We start from the raw sequence: 25,935 nt of genomic DNA, 5'->3' as shown, positions 1-25,935 counted from the left end.
GCTTGAGGTTCGTGCGGCTGGCGCCGGCGGGAAATGGTCGGCGCGACCAGAGCCCTAAACCCGCTTATTGTATAGGAAGCCCTGCAAGCGAGGCTTTCTCCATAGGGGCATCACGAGTTGTAGGTGCTTGCCTTAGTTTTTCTCACTAAAAGGCGTATGAGTTCAAGGTGTCTGCAGTCAGTGCCTGGTTTTTTTCCTAGAAAAGGAGGTGCCAGAACTCACCATGAACACCTGCGCTCTTAGAATGGCAATGGCTCCCACCTGAGAGGTCCTGGAATTGAGTTCTCGTGAGTTCCCACTGAAAAGAAAGCCCTATCTGCAATAATATCTGTGTCTGCCTACCAGTGTAGAGGGGACCAAAGAGGACATAGGCAGAGTCGGCCCTACCATTGGCCTGAGCAAAGTGGCTTCTCCGGCAGGAGGTGCTGAGGGATGAGGAGCAGCAGGCAGGCATTTGGAGCACTAAGCTGCAGGTGGGTTCCTTCTTTAAGTCAGACTGCCTTCCTTCAAGGCAGGATAAAGTGTCCCCTCCCCAGTGCTAAATTAAAATTAAACTGCTACTCCAGTTGGCTTCTATATGGGGAAAGAGAGTGGGAGGCACCATTTTGTCCTTTGCCTTAGACAACAATATTTATTGGACCAGCCTTGGTCTGAAGGGTGTGATTGATATGGGTTCTTATTTGCTGCTTTGTGAGGATTCTTTCCCCCACTTTTTTTATTAAAAAGTAGTGTGTATGTGTGTATTTAAATAATATATGTTCAGGTGAGGCAAGTGTTTTGCTCTTGGAGTTACAAACACCTTGGGTCACAAACACTTAAGGTTACAGACTCTGCTAACCCGGAAGTAGTACCTCGGGTTAAGAACTTTACCCCAGGATAAGAACAGAAATTGTGCGGTGGCAGCGGGAGGCCCCATTAGCTAAAGTGGTACCTCAGGTTAAGAACGGTTTCAGGTTAAGAACAGACCTTCAGAATGAATTAAGTTCATAACCAGAGGTACCACTGTACTTTCCCTTCCTAAGGATTGACACTTTGCAAAGAGGAAGAGGGTGGCAGGACATCATTGCCTGGTGTTGAAGCACACACCTCTCATACACACTGTCCACAATCCAATCAAAATATGCCTATCCTTTTTGCAATCAGTGAACTTAAGTGTGTAATTCTGTTAGGTTGCTGCTTTTCTTTTTGGTAGCAGCTCCAGAGCCACGGAATAGAAAGCCCATTGCTCTCCCAGATTGTCACTGGGGCAGTGCAAGCAGTTGTGTGGCTGGGGGTGGTTAGTGGCTCTGCTTCTCTCCAGTTCTCCTTGTGGCACCACTGCCATCTTCTCCCCTGCCCACTCATTCCTTCTCGTTGACTTTATTTTTTTTTTGGCCACCACCACGTTAACAGTGGCACCAATGGTTTATCCACTACTCCCTCCACCGCCTCTTTATTGCTTTGCTCTGAGGAAGGGTGGGTGAGTCCCTCCTTAGAGTGAAGCAGCAAGGAAGAGGTGGAAAGGGCACTTGCCTCACCAAGTCGGTGGGTGATGGCACTGGCAGCATCAGCAGCATTGGTGGCCGATAGTGATGTGTGTGAAGGGCCAAGGCGTTTGCCAATTTGCCACACCCCCCTCCAGCCATCTCCCACCAGCCATCTAAGTGGTCTCATTACCTCTCATGATTGGGTCAGCCCTGTGCAGTTCCCTTATTTTCATTGGAGACACATCAAAGCCACAGAACAGAGCAGAGTGGACAGTAGAGGAGCAGGGTGTGACAGCCAAGAACATTCATGTGGACAAGGCTTAGGAGAGCAATGCATGTAAATACCTTACTGAAACTCAACCAGATTATATTGTCTTGTTTCCAGTTCTAGGGTTTTCCTGCATTTCCTCTTCTACCACCCAAACTCCTTATTGCAGCCACAAGGACTAGAAAGTTTAATTAATTAAGATATTATACTTAAACAGGTATTATTAGAGTGGCTTTCATACAAATATATATATATATATAACAATAGCAAGCTAAAACAAATAATTCATTAAATAAGTAAATAAGCAACCCGAGACAATTGAAACAAAAATCCAAAAGACATGGGGAAATAAAAGTGCACATCACAGCAGTTCTGCTGCTGCTCATGGGAAAAGTTGGTACTGACGAACACGTTCTGTTTCTCAAATCATTTTTCAGCCTGTCCTAAGATTTCAGAGCCATTTACACTATACCTGGAGATAAACCTTATTCTGGTGTTGAGAAAATAGGATGGCGTATTAATGGCACCGTGACATGTTTTGATGTTGTACCCTAATTATCACAGTGAGAGTTGCACCAAACAATTGTCACAGTTGTTTCAAGAGCTTTTCCATAAGTGTGGTGTCCCCACTCCAGTATCTGTGTGTGTGTGTGTGTGTGTGTGTGTGTGTGTGTGGTGAGGCATAGCCAACCTCCTGACAGTGGTGCGACAGCTGTTTACTTGAACATGGTTGGAACGGTTGAACCGCTCTGAGACCTGAGGGTATAGGTAAAGGTAAAGGTACCCCTGCCCGTACGGGCCAGTCGTGACCGACTCTGGGGTTGCGCGCCCATCTCGCTTAAGAGGCCGGGGGCCAGTGCTGTCCGGAGACACTTCCGGGTCACGTGGCCAGCGTGACGAAGCTGCTCTGGCGAGCCTGCACCAGCGCAGCACACGGAAACACCGTTTACCTTCCCGCTATAAAGCGGTACCTATTTATCTACTTGCACTTAAGAGTGCTTTCGAACTGCTAGGTGGGCAGGAGCTGGGACCGAACGACGGGAGCTCACCCCGCCGCGGGGATTTGAACCGCTGACCATACAATCGGCAAGTCCTAGGCGCTGAGGTTTTACCCACAGCGCCACCTGCGTCCCTTGAGGGTATAGAGCGGTATATAAATTTAAATAATAATAAATAACAGGGCAGTGGTGAGATCATGATCATGTGATTGCATCAGTAGGATCACCGCCAATTTGGTGTTCTCACTGGTGTACTGTCATAGCCCCAACTTTACTACCATTCAGCCCTGTCCTGCTAAGCAGCAATGGGGGAAGTATTGGAAGGGCAGCTCCACCCCACCTGTGTGCCACTACTCCTCTGCCACCTGCCTTTTGACTCATTTAATGTGGCAGAGGTCCCATCTGGTGTCTGATACTGGTACAGCAACATCAAAATACTCTGCTGAACCATTGAAATACCATTGGGACCAGTCCTGCATTTCTGTTTTCTAAGCAGTTCATAGTATCCAGTCATTAACACCATACTGCCACACCAGTGAATGTATTTCACAAGCATCTCTAGAATTTTTCTTCTGCTGCTGAACAGACAACCCCTTTGGAAGTAGGTGGTGATAATCCAACTATTGTAGGATTTATATGGAAAATAACTTTTTGGACTATGTGTCACAAGCATATCATCCAATCACAACATAGTGACTGTGCAAAACGTAGCTTATAAGGCTTGTATAAACAGCATAATAGGGAATCAGTCCGCATGAATAATAGTAAGATAAGTAATGGAATATTCTAATTAAACCATTTACAATTAAATGAAATGCCCAAATGAATACTATTTCATTGGAGCATGTATGGGTTTCCTGCTCTATAAAAATAATAGTGTGGCCTCTGGCTTTCCTAAAGAGAAGGGAATAAGAAGATTCTAATTTAAGGGATAATTTTAAAATCAAAATAGGTAGTCATTCAAGTACAATCAAGAGTACTTACCGTTCAATGTACTTTTAAAAGATCCCTAACCTATACTCAGTGCTGGTTCCATGTTTTAGTACTCCCCTTACATCCACTGGAGCCCCTTGATAGCTTACATATGTATGTGCCTGTTGAAGACTTTCCTCTTTCAATAAGCCTTACAAGTGGAGATTTTTACTGTATCTGTATTGTACTGATACAGATTCTTGTATTGTATTTGAACTTTAAAAAAAATATGTATTTTTAAACTTTTATTCTTGTAATTGTTTTTTCTGTATGTTCTGTTCTATATGTTTTAATGCATTGGGCCATCACTTTGAGATGCTTCAAAGGAAATGATTTATAAATTTAATTAAATGATTTATAAATTTAATTAAATGATTTATAAATTAAAATACATGATTTATAAATTAAAATACATGGACATGGGCATCTTTGGTTCTATCCCCAGGGTTTAGGCCATATGGTAGTAAGGTATCAAGTCTAGGTCTCCACAAGTTTTCTCTTACTTCCAGTGGTTTTGAATCAGGTGGCGTCTCTGTTGCAGAGACAGCTCAGTGGTGGTCATCTGAATTGAACTGCTTTGCAACTGATTGTTCCAATTTTTCATTAAGACTGTAGACTTGTGCTTCCTAAAATATGTGTGTAGATCAGTTGTTGTTTTACACACATACTGAACATGTCATCATAGACATTTTCACTCAGCAATGTAAATTACATTGCAGGACCTGCAAGTGATGTTTTGTTTGATATAGTAAGGTCTGCCAGTCATAATATGCTTGAAGGTAACTGTCTCCCTCAGATAAACACAGGTGATAACCAATTTGCAAAGATGTGATCCAGGATTGCTGATTTGTGGTTTAAGTGCAGTTATTGATAGTACTCTGCATTGATTTGGAGCCTATGGAATACTATAACAGAAGGCTTGCTGACTGCTTTAAAAAGACATTACAGGTGGCTGAGAATGAGTTGTTATCTCTGATTGCCAGGGTGTGTGGGTGTATTGATCATCTATCCAGCCTCTTTATTCTATTTCCCTTTCCCACTCAGTTGTCATTCCCTCACTCTCCAATCTCTCAGCATTCATGCCTTGGAGTTATGCATGGAATTATTTTGGAGTTCCCATTTTCATTTTCACCCTTGCACTGTACATTTTCACCCCTGTACTTGTGTGTACCTCAGCATTACCTTGAGTCTTCTGTACTTTTGTGCATCAGTGCTCCGGTTTTGGCTACATAAGCACAAGCACAAGACAGCTCAAATTGGTACATCGATTATTTCCTTTAGGATTATGAAATTTGTCTTAAAACCATGAAGATGGCTGAGGCAGAACCACTTGTTATTTATCTTCAGTCTTTAGTTATTTAGCAGCTCTTTCACAGAGAATTTCAAAACTTTTGGCTGAAGAGCAAGTCCTTGATGGATTGTCATTCTCTGGCAATCCAGAGATTTCATGCAAAAGCACGCCTGGCAATGTGACCTTTTTCTGTTTTGTGAAGACCCAACCTTGGATTTCAAGCTATAGACAAAGAAAGCCTGCTTTAGTGTATATGGTTTGTTCTCCTTGGATCAGGACCTGTGTCTCCTGCCAACTTCTTGTCTGAAACACAAGTTATTTGAGGAATGAGGGCTACAAATTATAATTACTGGCAGGAAGCCAGCTTTATTGACATTCAGCCAACCCCATCAATCAATCTAAATCTTTATTTCCCCTTTTTGATGGACCAAAGGAGGGCAGGAAGATGTCAAGGGCCTCCTTCTGTTGACAGTTTTGACTCCATATTAAATGAGTGCATCTCAAGGTTGGCTGTCTTATAACATTGACTAATGAGCCATATATTCATTGGGGGCGGGGAAAGAAAAAATCTTGAACACAAAGGAGGTCACCGTCTCTTTTCCAAGACAGTCCTTCATAAAGGTTGTCAAGGTCTTTGGTAAACAAGGAGAGCTGAATGTCCTTTCTGCTATTAGACATGATTACAACTTGGCTGGGATCGCTTGCTGTTTTAATATTGAGCTCTATGACTCTTTATTAATGTTAATTGCTATTGGTGTTTTGTCCAAGACGCAGTCGTGTACTGCATTCTTGGACAAATTGTGCACTATTATTTCTTTTTAAAAATGTATAATAGCCAATTTTAGAATGCAGTGATTTTTTAACATGCTTCCACATTTGAACAGAATCTTACAGGGAGGCAAAGGTCATGACTTTCTGCTATCTGTGATGTGGACAGATTGTACTCTAACACCATTTGTTCGTTTCTGAAACAAAATAAGGGTCATTTCTATTTAAATCTCATTTGCAGGTTGTTAATATATTACTTGTGAAAATACTAAGCAATGGAAATGAGAAGAGAGTGTGTGTTTCTTGCTGTGAAAACAATTTCTCACTTTAAATGGAAAACAGTGGCATCTAGAGCTGTATCGCTCTGATGTGGTAGAAAAGAGGTGCTGCCAGGAATGGGGGAAGAAATTAAATTCAGTTTACATTTAAAGGTGAACCTACCAAATGTACACTTTCCAAATCAATAAACAAACCAAAACACAGCCAGTCATCCTTTGAAATTTACACTTCTCTGAATTTTGAAACGTAGTTCTGCAGTCAAGTAATGTGTACAAAAATGTGTATACTGGGGTACATAAAAGTTGCAGATATTAGCATACACACACACACACACACACAAAATTTGCATTATATATGTTTTTCAAAAATTGGTACGTTGGCAAAAATTGCATACAAATTGTGTGTATTAGGAGAAATTTGCACTAAAATACAGATGAATTTTCATGAGAAATTTATTTAAAAAGAATTCACAAACTGATGTGGAAATGTGGGGAACTGAACTGAAGATGGGGAAAAGTGAGAAACCAAAATTGCCAAATAGATCCCATCCCTAGGTCCCATCCAAATCTTTCTCCATAATACTTAGGTTTGACTTCTGTGAAACTTAAGCACATCACGCCCTAGCTACTTCTGTACTAAGCCACACTACTTTATTTTGTCTGCAACTGTGCGCCTAATAGCAGCATCATTCTATTTCTAAACAGAACTAAGCCTGTGATTCCAAACCCACTTATTATGGACAGAGGTATTACTGAAGAGGGGGACTTGTTTTGGAGTAAAGATGGTGATACATGCACAGCACAACTATTTTAAATCAATGTAACTAATACAGTATTTTTTCAAAGAATAGTTGACCAATACAGTGGTACCTCGGGTTACATACGCTTCAGGTAACAGACGCTTCAGGTTACAGACTCCGCTAACCCAGAAATAGTGCTTCAGGTTAAGAACTTTGCTTCAGGACAGAAATTGTGCTCTGGCAGCGTGGCGGCAGTGGGAGGCCCCATTAGCTAAAGTGGTACCTCAGGTTAAGAACAGTTTCAAGTTAAGAACGGACCTCCGGAACGAATTAAGTATTTAACCCGAGGTACCACTGTAGTAACAATACATCTAAGTAGCTCATATGTATCTTAGGTTGCAGGTCATAGAACCAGGAAGAAGATCTATGTCAGTTCTTCAGAGACACTTAACTTGTCAATACCTCATTAGGTTTAGTAAAATAAAAAAAATAAAAAAGACAAAAGCAAAGGGGAGACACCTCAGAGTTCAATGATCAGCTAAATCTGCAGGAGGCTATCAGTATAGGGGCTACTACTGAAACTGCAAATTGGAGGAGACCCACAAAGTATATATAGAGGAGATGGCTAGCCTGCTACCTGAGGCAGAAAGTAGAAAGATGGCTCATTTCCTGACTTAACCATTACAAACCCCCAAGGCTTGACATCAGGTGGTCAAAGCACCTGCAGATTTATTCATGTATTTATTTCCATTTATTAATTGCTTCCTAGGAAATCTCCCAAAGTGATTTAACAATAAATGCAATTATAATTAAGAACAACTCTGGTTTTCTTCTCCAACTAGCTATCATGGCAGTTCAGGGAGTAAGAAACTGATGCCACAGGAAATTATAATATTGTTGCACCCCAATCACTAAGCAGTGTGAGATTCCAGGGGTTCCAGGCGCTTACCCAGCATTTCGTTTCCTTGGAACGAGGGTAAGCTTTGAGGACTTTGCCCATCGCTGGTACCAAACCTAATCTTCTGCATTAGGGTGTTTGATTTTCATCATCTTGCATCTAAAACTGTGGACTCCTCAACAGAGTTTGGAGGACCTGTTTATGTTTTATGCAGTGATGCTTCTTAACATCTTTCACTCATTTTAGGAGATGAAAGAATAAGAGAGATAACTAGGCAAGAACTTAAATATTCTTGATAGCCAGATGCTCCTTCATTTTGCATGCAGGGAGCTTCCAAGCCCTGTCAACTTGACAAATGAACTTAGTTCTAAATGTGTCCCTTGTTTACTTTAACAACAGAGTGTTCCAGTATTCCAAAGTGTGTGTTCCCTTGCTGCACTGAAAGCTAAGATCTGCTATCAAAAAGGCTGTATATTTATTCATTGCATATATACTATTTCTGCTTTATTGCTATCTGAAATTGTTGAAATGATTGCCATAAATCATGACATCACTGCTGTAGCTTTCCTTGCCCTGCCATCTGCATTTACAATCTTCTGAACCAGTTTTAAACAGGGCATTGATTCAGTGTACCAGGATGGAACCATAGTATTCCTCCCATATTCTCCTGAAAATTGGGAGCGAGGGGGGACACACACCAAGCCTCTAAATGACATATGTATTGGAATCAACGGAAGCAACATAGTTTTATCCCAGGAAGAGAAAAGGGAAAATTCTCTACTACCATCCAATCCATCCTATTGTGGCGGTCCTGAAGGGGCTCTGGATATGGTCATTTATCCATCTTCAGTTTTCTCTCACCCTTACAAGGGAGTAATTAAGGCTTACTTCTGAATAAACATTATTAGGATTGTGTGCTTAAGTTACATGTAAAATGCAAATATGAATCATGCAGTTTGCCTGTGTTTGTGTCCCCAACCCTAGGTTTTAAACCATAATTAAATCTGGTTAGGGGGTTAGAAGGAGGTCCATGCAGATCACTCATCTTTTGACAGTCCCAGCTCAGTTCTGGTCAACCCAATTCAACCTGGGGCAATTTGAGGTTGCCTTAACCCAACCCGACTGTAGTACATTTGTTTATTGGCTTTACGTTGTGCTTTAGAGAGAAACAAGCCACAAGTGCTAATCCAGACATCATGCTAAGCCAACCTTTGCCAACCTGGAATGCCCTACACATGCTGTTGTAGTACAACTCTCAGAAGCATGGCTGGCTGGTTGTAGTTCAACAATAACTGGAGGGCACCAGGTTGTTGAAAAAGTAGCGAGAGGGAGCGAAGCAATCAGAGTGAGTGGTGCTTTCAAAATTCCAAAGATTGGTGACCACTAAAGTAACATTTCTCACCTCCGTCCTGGGCATCCACAGTGCATGATAATGAGCACAGCTGCTCATGTGCAAGAGTACATAATTGTTTGAACCTTCCTTCTAACTACCGAAAATCCCGTATGCTTGAAATTCAGATTCCATGCTACTGAATGTGAGGATCCCTAGATCAAAACCAATGTCTATTACAGAATTCTTTGGGTGTTTATCCAAAGGTCTGTAATTCCAGAGGCCTATTTTGTGTAACAGCTTGTAAAAACAAATATGTAAAGCTCTATAAAACTGTTATCAATGATCTGTGAAAATGATCAGTATAAAATATGAGGCATTAAGTACAATAATTACATTATCATTATACTCACTGATTAAATAATGCCCTGTAAGGAGGAATCTCATAGGGCCAAGCACAGCCCAAATCTCTGCCAAGGCACAATCTGGAAAGGAGCCATTTCATCTCCAGGAAATGATCCTGCCAAGGGCTTGGACTCTTGACAGAGGGGCAAGGGCTCTCTTCCTAAATAAATAGCTTTCACAATCCATTTCACTAGCACAAATTCATAAAACTGGATTGGCTCCACATTCCAAAGCACATAACATTTCTGTATCATTAATTCCTCCTTGTTGAAGGCAGCAAAGAGGAATGAACGGAAAAACTCCAACAGGAATGTGTGGAATTTCTTCAAGTTCAACTTCATGGAGGATGAAGCTTCCAGCGATGGCCAAATGCTACTTCCAAGACCAGAGACACCGTGTCTCTGATATCAATCACTGAGGTACAACAGTGGGAGAAGGCTGTCATGCTGAAGTCCTGTTTGTGGTCTTAGCATAGGCCTCAGGTTGGCCATTGTGGGAAAGGGGGTTATGGACTAGATATGTCTTTAATTCTGAGTCACCAGTGATCTTCTTGTGTGCACTCCCAGTGAGCTACCATATGGCTCACTTCATACCGTTAGGTTTGCTCCTCTTCCTGGTGAGAAGTTACATGAGTAGAGTACTTGCCCTGGTTTGGTTTCATTGGGAAAGAGATCACTGGCAGTTTATGGCCTTTTGTAAAACTTGAATTTATTTACCAATGTACAGGTTGAGCGTAAGTGAATGCAGAGCTTAAAACACTCCAATGGACAGTCACATCAGATATTAAGAGAGATCTGATTCAACACAGTAGATCTCTAGAGACAGAAAGCTTTCTGTGAAGACACTTTCCTGCATGTACAGAACCCAGAATTCTGTCCCTATCTCAACTGTTCTTTCTCTCTCTCTCTCTCTTTCTCTCTCACACACAAAAATGCAAATCTAGGTTACAACATCCTAAGTGTGTGAGGTGAGAGAAGGTGAGATAGAGTTTTTCCAGTTCAGTACATCCCAGATTGGTCCTGTATCAAGAAGCAAATCTCTAACAACTATCTCCCATGGAAACACATCACCTTTTAATTTTGGAATCTTTTTGTTTGTTACTCCACTATGTGAAAATTATCTGTAACCTAATGGCAAAATCAATATAGTTCTTGAGGTCATTTTTGCTCCAGACACTTTGTGTACATTTTTTGCATACAGAAAGAAAATTTAATGACAAGTGTTTGAAATGTGGGGACATGGTTTACTACTCTGCAGGTATCATAGAAGAACTATTTTCAAGGTCTTTTCTGTGTAGAAAAGACCTTTCTATTTTCAAGGTCTTTTCTACATCCAAAGGTGCACAGCATTAAAAATGTCACCCCTGAGGTTTGTGGCCAGTGTTCGAAACTGCCATTGTTCTAAGCGCATATTGTGACAGAGAATTTCATTAGTGCGAGCAGTATCTGAGCTCTGGAAGCAGTACTGCGCCTAAGATTTCAGATTAAAACTGCAGAGCAGAAGGAAAGGAGGACCTTTTTCTGCCTCCCCACTTTCAGCTACTCTCTGAAGACTGGAGAAGAGTTATATATAAAAAAAAGCACGCCTAGACATTCCATTGTTGCTCCCATAACCTAGGTTTAAGGTGTCATTTAGCTCCTAGCTTTCATATCTCCATTTCTAACACTGTTTATGTCAGTTCCAAGGTTCTGGCCAGGGATTGTGTTAAGACCAACGCACAGTGATCATCCTCTTCACAGAAATATGATAGTAAACCCAAGGCAAGATGGCTTAACCAGAAATGGGGAGTCTGTGGCCCTCCAGATGTTGTTATACTAAAGTTCTGTACAGAACGCAACTGCCAGAGTTCTGTTGGAGGTGAGGTGGTTAACATATGCAACACCTTTATTATAACAGCTGCACTGGTTATTGGTGTGTTTCCAGAACTAGTTCAAAGTGCTGGTTTTGAACTTGTAAAACCCAAATGGGTTGAGTTCAAGCTTTTTTTACTGGACTATCTGTACCCCTATTTCCTGCACTCTTAAGATCTGTTTTGAAGGTTCTCCTGGTTTGCTCACCCACCAGGTCAGTCAGGTGTGAGGCACAAGGGAGAAGTACTGTAACGTGGTTCCATGGCCATGGAACTCTCCCCACTTGTCTTGTGCCAGCTTTTTATGCTGTAGATGTTTTCTGCATCACAAGTATGATACTCATTTGCCCACCGTCTTCTGTTCCTTTACCAAGTAGTACTTGAAGATAGCCCTCAGGGCCTTCATTGTAGCCTGGTCAAGAGGGAAGACCTATGAAGAAGTCCTCCTGGGGAGTTTGCTTGGCATCCCTCTTCTTTTCTTTGATGCTCACTGAGAAGCAACCAAAGAAGCAGCAGAGGAGGGGGCCAGAGTCGTATCACAAGAACATTACTATTATTTGACTCCCATGGAAGGCTGTATTTTCTTCAGTCTAGTTTTCTTGCATCATGAAGGTACCTTTTGTCTTTTCTGCCTCTCCCTGGGAAGGGCAATAACAAGCAAAGGAAATGAATTTGGAGTGGGCTTGCTCTTGCAATGCCTGGCTGCTTGGCAGTTAATACAATGTCAAAAAACTGTGCTGAGTATTATCAAAACTTCTAAGCTGTGGTAGGGTGTTTGAAAGTTGTTTGAACAAGATGTCCACCTTCTGGAACCTTCCGTCTTTAATTATACTTACATTTCACCAGCAAATAAAAAGAGATTGGCGAATTCTCTTGACTGTACTAGCTTGACTCACGCAAAAAGGATCAGTGCCTACAAATATTAATCCTTAGATACTTACACAAATAGATTGCATAATTTCTTTGGGCGTGAGTGAATTCCAAACATCTGTAATCTTCATGGGTTTGAGAACAAAATGAGGTAAAATTAGATTGAACTTTAAATAAAGCTAATGTTATTTCTCCCTCAGCTAATATTGCAGTGTTTCCCTCCCCTCCCACTTAATGTGGAGAAATAGATTAGTAAAGTATATGCCCTTGAAAAAAAATCTATATTGCCATGACTTCATCTAAAACTCTACTACTTTTCAGAAGCTCTTCTTAAAAAAACTATTCATCAGAAAGTTGCTAAAAAATTAAGGATGCTTTCCAGAACAGTTCTAATCTCCAGAGAAAGTTTTATCATATTTACCTTTCTGAGGAGAAACTACTAGATTCTTGTAATATTTTGTTACACACCACCACCACCACCAACAACAACACACCATTTATTGGTAGAGGAAGTGGAAAGAATGCCGGCATTAACAGTCCCCAAAATATAACTACACCTCGAGGCTGCTTCTTGCCAGCCAGCTTCAAATTTCAAACACTTCTACTCTCTACCTGATCTTGGGAGGAAGACTTTTAGTTACCGGTACATCTCCCAGCAGAACAGTGGTGTCCTTACCTAGTGAGAACAAGGCTGTACCCATATTTCAGTGTCTTCTAGCTAGTGAAGTCATAGCAGTGACTGGCATTTAGGAAAGCAGATAAGAATGTAGGAACATAAGAGCCTGCTGGATCAGGCCAATGGCCCTTATAGTCCAGCATCTGTTCTCAGAGTGGCCAACTAGATGTCTGTGGGAAACCCTCAAACAGGATTCAAGCCAAAGAGTACTCTCCCCTCTAGTGGTCTCCAGCAGCTGGTATTCAGACGCATTACTGCCTTCGGTTGTGGAGGCAGAGAATAGCCATCATGACTAGCAGCCATTGATAGCTTTCTCCTTCGTGAATTTGTACAATCGTCTTTTAAAGTCATCTAAGTTGGTGGCCTCTTGTGCGAGAGAGTTCCTTAGTTTAACTGTGTGCTGCATGGACAAGTACTTGCTTTTTATCTGTCCTGAAACTTCTGTCATGTTGCCTATTAGTCACCTTTTTTCTAAACTTAAAAGTCCTAAATGTTGCAACCCTTTTTCTTAGGGGAGTCTCTCCATCTAGTTCTAGTATTATGAGACAGGGAGAAAAACTTTTCTCTGTCCGCTTTTTCCATTCAATGCATTGTTATCTTTCTAACATATTCTCTCTCTGTGTGTGGTTTCCTTCTGATTTTGCAAACATTCTAAAAATTACATTTAAAAAACACCAGTGCAGGTAAAGTCCACCATTTTACCCATATTGCAGGAATGTGGCTGAGACTCTGTAGGTACTTACACGAGTCCTTCAAAGTAACCAGGTATTGTTAAACTTTTTTTTTCTGAAGGAAGGGGGAAGGTAGTGTATGACAATCCCAAAGTGTAGTTCAGTGTTGTTAACCTAGAAAGCGCAGTCAGGAGGCTGTGAAGATGTAGCAGCAATGCTATTAATTAAGGGCTGGAGGAGGTAAAAGGAGCCAGAGGAAGGAAGGAAGGATGGAAAGACATTATCTGGATGCCATGTCCACCCATAGGTGGGCAGCAGGTCTACCCACTTGGGAACCAAGTAGACCTGGAATACATTTTTTTTCCAGAGACCCAGTCTACTGGGCCAACCTGGTCTCCGTGAGTTACATATGTTTATTTAGATTATTTACTGCCCTGCCTTTCAGAAAAAATCCACCTATAAAGAGAAACTGAATAGTAAGGAGAATGACCCATAAGAGGCAATGTGACAGAACTGTACTTTGGGAATTCTTAACACCTGCAAATTTCAAAATGGGGAACATCTGAATAACTCTGCATGAGTGACTTCGATAGTAGACCATGAGAACATCACCACCAATGTTCTGGGCCAGATTCTGTCAGTGGAATAACTGGGGAAGGATTTCTGCTTGTGCAATGCAGCTTTCCTCCCTGTGCACCCCTGAAATTGGCTTGCTGGGATCGGGAGAACCCCAGAACAAGCAAATGAATGGAGGGGGGAATCGTTCTCTCTGGCAAGCTGGACAGATGGGAATGTTTGTTCATTGAATTCCACCTAATACGTCTGAACATCACCAATAGTTGCCAGTTCAGCTTTTTCACTGAAATCTCTAGGAAAGGTGACCCCATGATTTGCTTAAGCAGTCGACTCCTTTGCTGAACTGCTTACAGAAACAATGTTTTTCTCTTGATGATTAACCTATCTTCCTGTAGTTTAATATTTGTAGGTTTTTTGCTTTTTGTCCTATCCTGAGTGGCTCCAATTAGCAATTTGTACCACTTCCTTCTCTCTTCTTTTTTGAGATCCTTTTAGATCTGTGAAAACTGCCAGCATATGCCTCCTTTAATCTTCTTTTCTCCAGGGTAAACAGACCCAGTTCCTTCAGCTTGTCTTGACACAACTTGCCTTGGAGACCTGTTCCTCTTGTGACACTCTCCTGAATCCATTCCAGCTTGTCTGCAGTCTTTCTCTGCAGATGCAAATTTATACAATTTTTCTCCAGACTAGTTTTATGTTTTTCCCTGGCTGAACTTCAGTGCATTTGACAGAAAAATGTTTAAAATGAGATTCGGAGAGGGGGAGTGAATAAAAAATAGTTCCAGCTTGTAGAATGTAGAAGAAACTAGGGAAATGTTTCCTACAGCTGTGTTTATTTGCTTTAAAATAATTTGCCAGATTTCTACTGCTGTAGTAAATAGTGATGGGGCTTCATGTGAAGCCTGTCACTTTTTGTCACCATCAAGAACAAAAGCTTGCAGATGCAATTGTTAATCAAAATAGAAGAAAGAACAATATTTCAAACAGTACAGGACTGCTGCAACTTTCTCTAAAAATTGATTTATTGCAGTTACTCTATGATGGGAGGTGGTTTGGTCTGAATGATATGTCTAGGAACGACCCCTCCCTCCAAAAAAAATTCTCATTGTAAAGGCTTAGTTGTTTTTTTAGGATCACAGAATAAAAGTTTACTGATAACCTCAGCAATACTATTAAGTAGCCCAGTAGAACATTAGTCAAGAGTGAAGATTTCTTTGTTTTTTGCAGGCACATCTTGAGGCCATCCAAAAGTGCCACCGGGTGTGACTGAACTCTAGAGCATTAACCCTCTTTGTCTCATCTGTCTTTGGTGCTGCTTGGGGTATTGGGATCTGTAGCCCTTCAGATGTTGTTGGACTACAACTCCCATCATTCCTAACCATGGGCTACATTGGCCAGGACTGATAGTAGTTGGAGTCTAACAACATGTGAAGAGCCACAGGTTCCCCAGTACCTAATGTGTTAAAACGACTCAGATGAGATCTAGTCTTTGTCAGTATGTAAGTATAATTTGAAACTGCTTTTCTTCTGCTTCAAACCTTTAAACTTTGTCATGATCTCACCAAATGTTGCTTTGGTTCCCCATTAGCTGCTCATTCAGTAGGCTTGAGCAGAAACAGAGAGGAGTGGATTTTTGCTCTTAGATTGAAACAGAGAGTTTTGTTATTATTATTATTAAAGACATATCTTGAGTGCATCTCGTTCCAGGTCTTAGGTTGTGACTTTGCCCATTCAGACTCTTATATGTGCGCCACCCATCTTGATAAACCTTGGAAGTATAATTTTTGCAGAAATTAAAGCATGTAGCTCTTGCCAGCAGCTGGCACAAAACATTCCCATCCTAACTAACCTTCAAAACATACAGTGTTCCCATACAAGGAATTTATAAGCATGTCTATTTAGGTGATCTGACATCAGACTGGACAATAAAATGATTTAAATGGAACAATCTATTGCTACTGCTTTTAGACAAAATGAGTTTATGGTGATTAATTGCTTTACTGTAAGGATAAAAGGTGCTTGGACGTAGTTGGCCACTTAAATGTGCTCTGTTCTTTATAAATTCACCCGCTTCTCCCCTTTAATTAATTCAAGAAATAACCTATTTTAATATAAGATACGTGAAGGATGTTTTAAAATGAAGAGAGGCTTCACAACCTAATTGAGGGAGTGATATGAGAGGCAGAAGGTGTATTGTGTGTGTGTGTGGAACAATCCTGTGTCCTTTCAAACTTGTAGTAGATTTAAGCAAGCTTTTTCTTCTTCTCCCTCTTTCCTAAGCTCATGGCAAGCTCTTCAGGCTGCTTCAGCCAATACAAAAGAGCAATTTAATTAATGCCCTAAAGACTTTGGCTTGTCTTTCTCAAACAGCAGCTCTTCATAACATAAGGCAAACCCATTTGAGCAAGAGGTATTGTCAGGTTTGAGGGGGGCTGGTCAAGGTGACCACCCACTTCCCAGTGCTTACCCAACTTCTCACCCATGCTTTATTTCCTTGCCACTAATGCACCACTTTTTCCACAATGCCCTCATGCCCTCAGTTTTCCTATCTCATTTTCTCTTTCCCTAGCAAGCTTGTCCCAGAAGCCTGCCTACTAGCTCCTAAAAACATGAGGTGACCACATCACTGCTTGATGAGCCTGCCAGGCCAAGCGCACCTTCTCCTCACCATTGCTTTGAGATTTGGATGTACCTGTTTTCTTTAATGTAGCAAATAAATCCCTGTGAGGGAGAGCTGCTGCAGCAGCGGCAACTCAAGACAGAGACATACTCTGTTTGTGGAGAAGAGCTCCCTTTAGCCATTTTTAGAAGTGGTTCTAGAATTCAGCACATCATAAAACCTTTGGGAAATGCATCTGTTTTGAAGGGGAAGCTAAGCTGAAACTCATTGGTGAACCCCTCTCTCTGGGAGCAGGTATGGAAAATATATTCTTCTCCCGAAGTTGCCTGACCATTGCTCATTTTGGCTGGGTTGAAGAGCTTTGGGAGTCCAACCAACATCTGGAGAGCCACAGGTGTCTCACCCCTGAGAAAAGTGAACAGTTGAGTTGTGCCTTCCATCTTACAAAGATAGCAATATCAATTCTTCAAAGATAGACTCTACCCTGGAGAAAGAGGTGTTGTTGTTGTGGCTGTTGTTATTATATTTGTATACTGCCCTTCATCCAAAGATCACAGGGTGGTTCACAATATAAAAATACAAAATACCACTGCAAAAAGCCCTGTTTCTTGTGTTGCCACCATTTACCTCTCCCATGGGGGCGGCACACAAAGATGGGCCTCAGATAATGATTGCAGGGTCTGGGTCTGTTCATATGGGGAGAAGTGGTCCTTGAGGTGCAATCCTGAGCCGATTAAGGCTTTATAGGTCAAAACCAGGTTGGTAGCCAGTGCAGTTGGACCAGGGTTGGCATTATATGCTCAAACCATCTTGCCCAAGTGAGCAACTTGACTGCTGAATTCTGTACAACGTGAAGTTTCTGAACTGTCTTCAGAGGCAGCCCCACATATAACGTGTTGCAGTAATCTAACTCAGAGGTTGTCAGAGCATAGACGACAGAAATTAGACTATCCCTGCCCAGATGTGGTGCAGCTGGGCCACAAGCCAAAGCTGATAGAAGGCACTCTGCACCACTGCCTCAAATGATAGCAACGGACCCAAAGTACCCCCAAGCTGCGTACCTGCTCCTTCAGAGGGAGTGTAACCCCATCAAGAACAGGCAACCTCCCATCCATCTGGTCTAGGGAACCACCCACTAACAGTGCCTCAGTCTTATCTGGATGGAGCTTCAGTTTGTTGGCTCTCATCCAGTCGATTTCCGAGGCAAAACAAAGGTCCAGCACATCTACTGCCACACCGGAAGATGTAAAGGAGAAGTAGAGCTGCGTGTCATCAGCATATTTCTGACAACATACAATGGTACCTTGAGTTAAGTACTTAATTCGTTCCGGAGGTCCGTTCTTAACCTGAAACTGTTCTTAACCTGAAGCACCACTTTAGCTCATGGGGGCCTCCTGCTGTCGCCGCGCCGCTGCTGTGCAATTTCTGTTCTCATCCTGAAGCAAAGTTCTTAACCCGAGGTACTATTTCTGGGTTAGCGGAGTCTGTAACCTGAAGCATATGTAACCTGAAGCGTATGTAACCCGAGGTACCACTGTACTTTAAAACTTTGGATGACCCTGCTCAGCGGTTTCATGTAGATGTTACATACAGGATAGATTGGCACCCTATGGAATGTCCAAGCTAACATTTTAATGTTGCAAGTGTTACCTCAAAGCTAATGAAGAGTGACAGCAACCACACTTCTCTCTCTGACCCCTTCCCTCTGTCTTGCAGGCAGGCAAGTTGGCAAGTCTGCTGGCCCACACTCTCTGCAAAGTGCTCTCCTAGCAAGCTCCATTGAGGCTTCAGCTGCCTAGCATTTTAATTTTAAATATTGCTAGAGCCAGGGCGAAACTAGCAGTGAATTCTACCATTCAGGTACCAGCTTTAGGGTTGTGGGGTCAATGAGAATACCAGAGCAGCAAGCCTTCTCAACATGCCCTGTTGCTGGTTTCATTGGCCCTGCAATACCAAAGGTTGTGTCTGATTGGCTTAGCTTACTGCCAGTGTTGCCTTGAGAGTCATCTTGAACCTTAGCTGTGGATGCATTCATTCCTTTCATTGTGCACTGAGAAATCTTAGGGGTTGTTTGGCGTTCTGTTGGGCTGCACCGCACCCTGGCTCTATACCCAGTAGCTCAGAAAGTGTGCTCATAGTGGCCAGGTAACAGAAACTGAGACTGCCCTAATCAGCTGCTTGTAATGGAAAGAGTTGAAGATTGTATCTAACTTTTGCTTACCTACCTAAACAGTTCATCAGGAGCAAAAGGGGGATTTTAAAATAACAAAAAACCAGCTAAGAATGTGAATCCCTGACTGTTGGGTTGGATTGGGGTAAGATGCAGTGTGTGTGTGTGTGTGTGTGTGTGTGTGTGTGTGTGTGGCGCCCCTAGCTGGGTTGGGACATCTAATCATAGACATCATTGCTTTTCTTTTAGGAGAATTAAAAAAATAGACTTTCCAAGTGAAATTAATATTTTGTGCACATATTGATAAATAAGAGCAGATCTTTATGAGGTGATGAAGTTCAGGGCCAGATGGAGGATCATAATGTCCCAGACAAGGGAAAGTACCTCTTCACATAACAATGAATGCTTTGTGACATGCTTTGTTTTAATTCATAACTAATTATTGAGAGATGTACAAATCTATATTTTTCTTGGGAACCAGCATAACATTTAAGGATTTGTTAATTCTGGAGAATGCGGAAAACTAAAATGCTGCAACTAACGAAAACAAATAGGGGAAAATCTCATTTATTTATATAATACTGATTAAAGAAATAAGTTTTGACTATTGCCATCACGATGTTCATGTCCTTGACTGCTACCATAACATGACAATTATTTTAAACCCTGGAGGACTGGAATATAAATCTAGTTAATATAATTTATGATAAAAGCATAAGCTAACAACCCAAGGATTTTGTCTCTTTCAATTTATTCAGTTCAGAAATCCAGATCAGGCTGTTTGTTTTCTCTTTCAGAAGACGAACATAAATTAAGAAGATTTAGAAAGAGAAACAAAATAAATGTCCCATTCATTTAAGTACTTAAAAAACAACATATTTCTTTCTGGACATGTCTGTTACTTGGAGCTTTGCCATTAGTACAAAATGAAGCATGCATGTTCATTAAAGAAAAAGTAATGTGAAAATATACTTTTTAATATATCTTTGGTTCTGACTTAAGTTTTGTTTTCATTAAGCATTTAAACAATATTTTTCTTCACCAGCCTAGATTTCATGTTTCATGTGACACACATAAAAACCTCTCCAGGCATCCAGTTTCAAAGGGCCAAGGGACCAAGAACAAGATAAGTCTGGCCTCCTTGATGGTGAATAATACCTGACACACATTTCCCAACCAGCCTTAGTCTGGCTGCCTTATTCATGGGTAGGCTTTCCAACATGGGAAACCGAAATGTTGGTCAATCAAGGAAGCTTTCCCAGGAGAGCTCTACACACAGGCAAAGCAGCCACCTTCAGAATAACGCCAAATATGCTTTACAGTTTTATGCAGAGATGGAATACAGAAACATATTAATATGGTAGCGCTTCACACATGCAACTCCATGCATGGCAAAATACCACAATGGCGGGGTTGGGAAAAGAAATAATGACTATTATACATTAGAGGCATGTATAAAGCCAGCCTCCCCTCCCCGAATCTACTTTATCTTGTGTACAAAGATGTGCTAAGCACATTCTGCTTGGAAGAGCAACTAAGTCACTATGACCTGAGTGATGGTGCATCATTGTGTAACTATCTTAATTTGTCACTTTTCAGAAAATCAGATGAGGAAAAAAAGAATGGCAGCATTTCGTCCCATAAAAACCAAGATTTCACAAACTGATGTGTTTTGGCTGTTAACTTTTACCTTCCTGTCTCAGCTAGAAACAGGTAAGAATTAAATGGTATTTCTGTAGGAACTGCTTTTAAAGCTCAGAACTTTTCTCTCAAACTCACATCTTGAAGCGATGACATGTCACCACAGTTGAGATATTGAGATGCTAACTGAAACTAAAAGGCTTTGAGAATGAAAGCCATGGTAGGAAGAAAAGGATGGATAGCAAATTAAAACTGTAGGCTAATAGGCATTTTGTGCGGTTGTGTTTAAATAATCAGAGAAATGGCTACAACTAGCAAATTGGAATTAAGAGTGCTGGATATGGCCATAAGAATATAAATGTATGATAAATTAATCATGTAAACCTAGCCGGATCCCATCTTCTACACCAGACATGATTAATTTGTAATGGGCAACAGCCATCTAGACATGACTATGTAATAATTTAACAGTTCAATTACTGTGTATAAGAGATTGACTTGAGTGACAGTGTCTGCCACAGAGTTTACGGGGTGAAAAGTTCAGGGCTTGGTTGAATGCAGTTATTCTGGTACCTGCAGCTCTTAAGACCTGTAGTATGATTATTGCTGCACTCCTCTTTCATAGCATCCCTGTTTAGTCAGCTGATTATGGGGATGCAGAGACCTTGTAAAAAACCAAACGCATTCCTTGCCTCACTATAACACAGAAGCCAGAGGCAAAGTAACACATTGTGTGGTTAGCATACACAGCAGGGTTTAAAATGGGGAGGGGGGAGAACCCCTTCTAGATGCAGGTGAGCATTTTAATCATGGCTACATGGCACATAGGAGTTTTAAACCTTCCCAGACACAGTACTGACAAAAATCCCCCCCTCCAGGCCGCAGTTAGCCTTAGGGAAAAAGTTCTCATTAGTGCAATGGGAACTCTTTTCAAGGGCTAACTGTAAAGCATTGGAATTTTTATTTTTTAGGACTACAGCTAGGGAGGGAACAAATAAACTTCCTCTCCCTGCATGTTGCAGTCCCATGAACCCCCCCCCCCAGGCTTTATTTTCCTAATATGACTGACCTAAGAGATTGTGAAGCAAACTCAGGTTCAAATTCTGCCTTTCCCATGAAATCTGTAGGGCGTCTTAAGCAGAACCTCATCTACACCCCCTCAATTGCAATTCGTGGTTAATACAGGCAGCTTTTACAGGTTGTATTTTAAGATTACTGAGAAGTGTGTGTGATGGCTTGAACATACGGGTGGATTTTGTGCTAACCCAATCAAGACATGATGAACATGCATCTCAGAGGGACTTGCACCCTTATTACTTCATAAAAGCTTGGCAGAAGGACATGCCTATATTCTCCCTGTCAGGGTAGTTATTGCCTAAAATCTAGAGCTTGTCTTGCCACTTCTACTTAGGGTGTCCTACTAAAGGCCTTTGCAAACTATGAGGAGAAACATGCCTCCATAGAGGAAAAATGTGCACTAAGCAAATTTCTGTACGTCATTCAAAACCACTGTGCTGCATCTCTCCACATTCCTTGAGCTGAGGCTACTTCACTCCTAACATCCATAAAACCATGAGTATTTAGTGACATATCCCCTGTATTAACTTTTCATAATTAAAATGCTTGGCAAGTATCCTTTGTCCCAATTTCCAATTATGTCATGGAAATTCCTAGACAATTACTAACATGCATTTGAAATGTATGGTATCACGTTTTTTGCCTCAGTGAACAATGAACGGTGGCTGTGTGGGGGCTATAGCTATATAAGGAAGATGTTTTAAAAACCAACACTTTGCTTGAACAAGCTTTTTACATGTTGCAATACCTTAAGCAACCGCACTTAAACAGTTAGCTCTAACAATTAGTGATAAAAGCCTCTTGTCTTTCCCTGCTCCCTAGAAACATTAAGAACAAAAGAGCCCTGCTGGATCAAACCAAACTTGGATCTAGTCCTGCATCCTGTTTCCCCACAGCAGCCAATCAGCTGCCTGTGGGAAGCAAATAAGCAAGACATGAGCGCAGTAGCTCCGCCCTATTCATAGAATGGTAGAGTTGGAAGGGACCCCCAAGAGTCATCTAGTCCACCCTTCTGCAATGCAGGAATCCTGCCCACTGTTGTCCTTGGGTGGGCTCGAACCACCAACCTTCTGGTTGTTTCCTAGAGGCTATTAAGAGGCATGTTTCCCCTGATCCTGGAGATAGAACATTACTAGTAGCAATGATAGCCTTATTCTCTAGGAATTGTCTAATCTTTTAAATATTTCTGGGTTGGTGGCCACCACCACACTTTGTAAAAGTGAATTCTGTATATGCTTTGTGAAGTACTTGGCTTTTTCCTGTTGTCTGTCTATCCTACCATTCAGTTTCATTGGATCACACCAGGTTCTAGTATTACGAGAGGCAGAAACACTTCTATGTACTTTCTCTATATCATGCACAATTTTATAAATCTCTAGCATGTCGTTCCAAACTTGTCCCCCCCCCTAAAATTAAAAGACCCAAACACTGTAACCTTGCCATATAAATCTCCTGATCATTTTGATTTCCCTTTTTCTGCACTCTCCCCAGTTCTACAATACTCCTTTTCAGATGCAGAGGCTAGAATTCTAACTGGCATTCCAAATGGGCATTATGAGATTGGCTGGGGTTTTAAATACCTTTTACTGTTGCATACTGGGTCACCATTTTCATTGAGCTATCCATCAGAATTATATCCTTCCTGTATAGCTAGTGCTAGCTTAGAATCCATCAGTATCAATGTGAAGTTTGGATTTTTTGCCCCAGTGTACACCATTTTTATTCACATTAACACACATTTGTTTTTTAACTCAGTTTGGAGGGAATGTTTTGGAGTTATTCATGATGCCTTTTTGTTTTTAGTAACCGGAATAATTTGATGTTATCAGCAAACTTGGCCTCCACACTGTTCACCCATAACTCTAGGTCATTTTTGAACAAGTTAAAAAGCAGACGAGTCATTACAGATCTTTGGGGACTCCACTTTTTATATAATTGTGAGAACAGTCCATTTAGTCTTACTCTATTTTCTTCTGTCCATTTATTCTTAAATTCATTATTGATCCTTAATAGACTGTCATCTTATATTGAGCTTGTCAAATATGTGTGTCAGTGGATGCCGTTGGGTTCCAGCTCCCGTTAGCCCATGGCCAGGGGCCAGAGATGATGGGACATGACCCAGATACTTTTGGGGAGGATCTTCACTGAAAGCTTTGTGAAAGTCTAAGTAGGCAGTGTCTACAGACTCACCCCTAGGACATGCTTATGAAGACTCTCTCAAAAGGTTATACAGATAGAGCATTCACGTGTAGAAGCCATGCTGGCTCTTCTTCAGCAATACTTGTTCTTCTAAATGTTTATTAATTTATCTTAAATAATGTTTCCCACCAATTTACATGGAACAGAAGGCCTGCTACTTCCAGGATTGCCTTTTAAAAATTGGAATTATATTGGCAACTTTCCCATGTTTGGATATAGCAATACATATTTTTGTTAGAATATTAGCATTTTCACTTTTCCGTTCAACTGTAGATGGATGAAATTACTTGTTAACTTTTGTTAGAAATGCCTTCACACATCACCACTCTTTGCCTCTGTTCTTGAAACTCCATACGCTTACTTGAACTTAAAACCTAAGCTGAATTTACAGTGACATGGAAAAAGCTAATCCTACAGTTGTTTATAAGCTAGCTGACTTTCCCACTTGCTAGGTCTGAACTGTGGTCTTCATCAGTGTATAACTGTATATTACTTTCTGTCCCATTTCTGTCTAGGTTAACTGCAGCCGCTCAAGGCTTCCCTGATAAAGGAGAGACTTCCGGAGGCGGCGCGACCGGTAATGGCTGCCTTCTCCGAGTAAGGAGAAGGGAGCTCCGCTGTAAACGGGTCGTCCGCTACGGCGAAGCGGAGACCCATTCAGGAAAACCACAGGTGGCAGAAGCCTGTGGTCTCGGGACCCGGCGGGCGCCAGAAGCAGCCCCCAAAACGTTGAAGGGACCCCGTAAGGGGCTCCGGATCGCGGAGGGGGTAGCGGCGCTGTGGGTCGTTGCGCAAACAGCGAAGTGAAGCCGCATTGCTGTTGCCGGTCAGCGCTGTCCTTTCTTCCTGCAACTTTTCTGAACTTTGGAAACTACAACCCGTGAGTAAATTTGGACATTGAAAACTTTCTGAAACTTTTGTCAACTTTCTGAAACTTTTTGAGAACTTTATGAAACTTTTAAAACTTTTTTAAAAAAGTTGAAATCTGGCTGAAAACGGAGTGAGGATAAGCAGGAAGCCCATCTCCCGCTATACTGAACTTTAAGCAAAGAGCAGGAGGAGTGGAGACAAAAAGTTATGCGTTAACTAAATGCTGGCACCCTGTTAAAGCAGTTTTCTGAGTGAAAGACTTTGAGCTATTGACTTTTGCTGGTTATATTCGGGGTGCACTGATATCCTTCTTCTGTGGCACCAGTGGATTATAAAATAAATAAGAATCTCTGGTGCTGGAGCTGCCTGGATGAGCACCAGTTTGCAACTTTGGATACATTGAATTCAGATTTTGAAACATTCTGAGTTGGAACTGGATATTTTGAAACTGTTGCAGTCAAGGCACTGTAAGAAACACTGTTTTGCTTTAAGTTTTACTCTGCTAAAAATAATACACTGTGGAGGCGATAGACATGGATTTAAATTTATAAGTTTAACTTGGATTTGATCTTTTCCCTGAAGACGTATTAAGCTCCCTCTAGAGGATTTTGGACTTACAGCAGTGACTTTGTTTTACTTTCCCTTTCCCGGCCTCTGTTTGACTATTGCATCTGGGACTCTGCTTTCTCATGGGAACAACTTGGATTGACCTTGGATTACAGATAACTTTGGAATGAGTGGCGCAAGGAGAAGAGGAAGGACTAAACAAACAACTCTAACTTTATCTGCAGCCTCACAGCGTAGATCTTCTGTGCCGGCCTTGCCTTCTACTTTGCCTCCAGACATAGAGGCGGCCTCCCTAATACAGGCAGGGGAGGGTGAGACAGAGGAGCTGCACCTGGGAGATATGGCTTCAGGGACAAGTAGCTCTGTCTTGGAGAAAATTTTGGAGAAACTGGAGGCTCTGGACAAGAAGGCTGATTTGCATACAGCTAAAATTGAACAGAACACAGAAAGCTTGAATAAGCTGACTGGACAAGTTGCACAGAATGCCCAGTCTATTGGAGAATTAAAGGAGGCTGTAGGTGAAAATCGTAAACTGGCTGAAGATACTAGTCAAAGATTGGAAGAACTTGAGAAAGAAGTAAGACCACTCAGCAAACAAGTTGGAGAACATCAGATTTACTTTTTGATGACAGAACTGCGAAACAGGGAGACCAACTTGAGGATACGGTCAATACCAGAGGTGGAAGAAGATAATTTTATTGAATTTCTAACTAAGGAATTTGCCAAGTTTTGGAA

The 25,935-nt window shown here is 41.5% G+C and overlaps 1 long non-coding RNA gene across 2 annotated transcripts; it reads left to right on the top strand.

Moving 5' to 3' along the window:
* Positions 1 to 59: 59 nt before the first annotated feature.
* On the top strand, positions 60 to 24,328 carry LOC310758309. 2 transcript variants are annotated; one of them, XR_014545697.1, is made up of 3 exons: positions 60 to 473; positions 20,446 to 20,559; positions 24,279 to 24,328. It is a non-coding gene; the product is annotated as an uncharacterized lncRNA (long non-coding RNA). The 2 variants fall into 2 exon arrangements; XR_014545698.1 differs by having other exon boundaries at positions 60 to 287; positions 24,279 to 24,318.
* Positions 24,329 to 25,935: the final 1,607 nt, after the last annotated feature.

This window comes from Podarcis filfolensis (genome assembly GCF_964270895.1).
Source record: "Podarcis filfolensis genome assembly, chromosome: 3".
NCBI lineage: Eukaryota > Metazoa > Chordata > Lepidosauria > Squamata > Lacertidae > Podarcis > Podarcis filfolensis.
The sequence above is the reverse complement of the archived record's forward strand: the minus strand, read 5'-3'. Positions and strand labels throughout refer to the sequence as shown.